Below are 4046 nucleotides of genomic sequence, written 5' to 3'. Positions count from 1 at the left end.
TATTACTTGGACGACCCGGTATACTTGCTGGTCTATCTGTGCGAATTCTGGAGAGCCAGTTTCGTGCACCAAGTTTTTGGGGCCGTTGCCAGGGATTGTTCGGATTTGACAAACTATCGGATTATCTTGTTACTTAGATTAGGTACTTTTTAATTTTGTTTGAGTCTTTTGTTTTCTTTTCAAAAATTTTTCAAAACTTTTTCTTTTCTTTATTAATATTTATCTTTTGTTTGAGTGTTTTGTTCTTATTCTTGGTAAAAGTTTTGAACTATCTTGGTTCTTTTCTCTAAAAATTTTCAAAAATAGTGTCTTTTGTTTGAGTCTAGTGTCAAGTCTTAAGTTTGGTGTCTTTTGTGTGTTCTTTATTTCTTTAAAATTTTGGAATTGTTCTTTGTGTTCTTTCTTGGTATTCAAGTTGTTCTTGTTTCTTTTCTTGTGTTGATCTTAAAAGTTTTAAGTTTGGTGTCTTTTGGTGTTTGTTGTTTCAATTTTCGAAAAAGTGAGTGTCTTTGATCTAAAAATTTTAAGTTATCTTTAATTAAATTTTCAAAAATTCCAAAAAATTTTCAAAATTTTAATTTCAAAATCATTATCTTATCTTATCTTAATTTCAAATTTCAAAATTCAAATCTTATCTTTTTAAATCTTTTCAAATCTTTTCTTTTAATTTGATTATTTCCTATCCTATCATTTTTTTAAAAAAATTTAAAATTCAAAAACTTTTTCAAATCTTTATCTTTTCTTATCTTATCTTTCTTTAAATTTCAAATGATTATCTTATCTTATCTTAGTTTTAAATTTTAAAACCAAATCTTTTCAAAAATCAAATCTTTTTCAATCTCTATCTTATCTTGTTTCAATTTCAAAATTCAAAACAAATCTTTTTCAAATCTTTTCAATTCTTATCTTATCTTGTTGACTTTTTCTTTCCAAATTTTAAATATCAAATTTTAAAATCAAATCTTTTTCTAATCTTCTATCTTATCTTATTTTCAAATCTTTCTAATTAGTTACTTGTTTTCTCTTTCTTCTTTTCAAAACTTCCTAACTTCTTTCTATCTCTTTTTTTTTTTCGAAAAATCATCTTCTAATTTTCAAATCTTTTTAGTTAATTAGCTTTTAATTTCTTTCTTGTTTTAAAAATTAAATAAATATATAAAATAAAAACAAAAATATTTTAATTCTAGTTTCTCTTTTTACTTCTAATTTTTGAATTCTCTACCCCCCTTCATTCAAATTCTTCTTCTCTTCTCTCTATCTTCATTCTTCTTTTTCTTCACATCTCATGGGGAGTTCTCTATTCTTTGACATAGAGCTCCCATTCTTTTTCTTTCTTGTCTTCTTTTTTCTTTCTTGACTTCTTTTTCTTATTTTTGAGTAGGAATAGAGATATAGAACCTCTCTTTGATCCTGACCCTGAACCTGAGAGGACCCTAAGGAGGCTTTTACAACAAGTTAAAGCATAACACTCTGGAAGAGATCTCACAAAACTTTTCGAACAAGAAACAGAAAATACAAGCATGGCAGCCGAAAAAAACAATGGAGGAGATGCAAGGAAGGTTCTTGGTGACTTCACTATACTCACTTCTGACTTCTATGGAAGAAGTATCTCCGTACCTGCCATTAGAGCAAATAACTTTGAGTTAAAGCCTCAGTTAGTCTCTCTAATGCAATAGAATTGCAAATTCTATGGACTTTCACTGGAAGATCCACATCAGTTCTTATCTGAATTCTTGCAAATCTGTGATACTATTAAGACCAATGGAGTGGATCCTGAGGTCTACAAACTTATGCTTTTCCCCTTTGCTGTAAGAGACAGAGCTAGGCTGTGGTTGGATTCTCAACCCAAAGAAAGCCTAGACTCTTGGGAAAAATTGGTCAATGCTTTCTTCGCTAAGTTCTTTATTTCCACCTCAAAAGATGAGCAAGCTCATGGTGGAAGTTCAAACTTTCAGACAAAAAGAGGGTGAATCCTTCTACGAAGTTTGGGAAAGATACAAGCAACTGATCAGGAGATGTCCTCCTGACATGCTCTCAAAATGGCCTATCCTAGGTATCTTCTATGATGGTCTATTTGAGATGTCCAAGATGTCATTGGACCATTCTGCAAGTGGATCACTTCACTTGAAGAAAACGCCTACAGAGGCACAGGAACTCATTGAAATGGTTGCAAACAAACAATTCATGTATACTTTTGAGAGAAACCCTATGAATAATGGGGTAGCTCAGAAGAAAGGAGTTCTGAAAGTTGACACTCTAAATGTCATATTGGCTCAGAATAAGATCTTGACCCAGCAGGTTAATATGATCTCTCAGCACTTAACTGGAGTGCAAGCTACAGCTAGCAGCACTCAAGACACCTCCTATGATGGAGATGCCTATGATCCAGATCAACCCATGATGGAAGAGGTGAATTTCATGAGAGAACCCTATGGAAACACCTACAACTCCTCATAGAGGAATCATCCTAACCTTTCATGGAAGGATTAACAGAAGCCTCAGCAAGGCTTCAACAATAATCAAGGTGGAAGAACCCAAAATAGGTTCATCAACAATAATTGAGGAGCTTGAGCAGAAGTCTGATTCAGAGACAGAGAAAGCACTGCAGATGCTGTTAGGATCTGACCTCCGTGCACTCGAAGGAGCTTTTCTGGAGCTACAGAAGTCCAAATGGCGTGCTCTCAATGACAACTATATTCTCTATCCACCTAACTAAGATCTGCAAGGTAACCACTGCTTGCTCAAACCAACAATCTCTATGGGATCCACCCTCACTCACCTGAGGTATTACTTGGACGACCCGGTATACTTACCGGTCTATCTGTGCAAATTCTGCGGAGCGAGTTTTGTGCACCACTTATTAAACTATAAAATTCACATTTCAAATTTCTTTTATTAAAAATTAATTTATTGATTAATTATTCGCTAATTTCATGGGGTTTACATCCTACCCACCTAATTAAGAATTTTGCCCTCAAAATTCAGATTCAATTACCTGAAAATAGGTGTAGGTAGTCCTCCCACATATCAGGCTTGAATTCCCAAGTATGTTTCCCACTTCCAATGGTATCTTATTATATATTCTAACCGAGGTTACTTGAAGCCTTAGATCTCCTCTTAGTTGTGCTGGTTCATGTTCTAATATGTGATTGGCATCAGAAGTGTACTTTTGAAACTGTGAGACATGAAATACATCATACTGGTTTGAAAGATGTGGGGATAGAGTTACCCGATACGCCACTGGCCAAATTCTCTTCAGCATCTGAAATAGTCCGTCCTTGCCATTAATTCAGGTCCTAAAACACTTCGACTTCAACCCCTCAGTCTCGATTTACTCCTTGATTCCAGCTTGTTGAAGTAACCTTCACGAATACAGGACTTTCTTCTTCAAATTTGAAAAGTTTTCTTTTCAGGTCCGCATAACTTTTTTGTCAGCTTTTTATAGTGAAAATCTTAACTCGATTTTGCGTAGCTTTTCTCTGTTGTCTCGGCTATCAAATTCAGGAACTAAAATATTTGATGCTCCAGTTTCTAATCAATACAGGGGCATTTAGCGCACCATGATGCCTCACCTCCTGTCCTAGACCTTGGCAATCTATTACGAAATCGATAGCTACTCTTCCTCGCTTTCAGTGTAGAATCTTCATTGGTCGCAGCATTCCAAATGGCTTCTGGTGGTCACTCTTTTCTTCCTCATGCGTCAAGTATGCCATCACATGCATCGCCACTTTCTTCTTCATTTCTGGCCGCGTAAAAATATCTTCTTTGATCCATGGTACATTTTAGTAACTTCAAGGGAAATTCAAAAATCCCCTCTTGGTATCTTCTTGATTCAACAGGCTTCAATACCCTTAGTAGCTCCTAATCACCATTATTGCACTCCCTAAGTTCTCGACTTTACGATCTCTTGTAATTTGTAATTGGTTCAATCTGACACCTCCAACCACTTTTCTTAACACCCCACTTAAGACCTTAACTTACTTAACAGTTCTTTCTCTTTGCTCATCCAAGCAATACTCAGAGACTTCCTACTCAGGTGTCCGTCA

The sequence above is a fragment of the Arachis ipaensis genome, chromosome B08 (assembly GCF_000816755.2).
Source record: "Arachis ipaensis cultivar K30076 chromosome B08, Araip1.1, whole genome shotgun sequence".
NCBI classification, from domain to species: Eukaryota; Viridiplantae; Streptophyta; class Magnoliopsida; order Fabales; family Fabaceae; genus Arachis; species Arachis ipaensis.
This window is presented reverse-complemented; position numbering follows the sequence as displayed.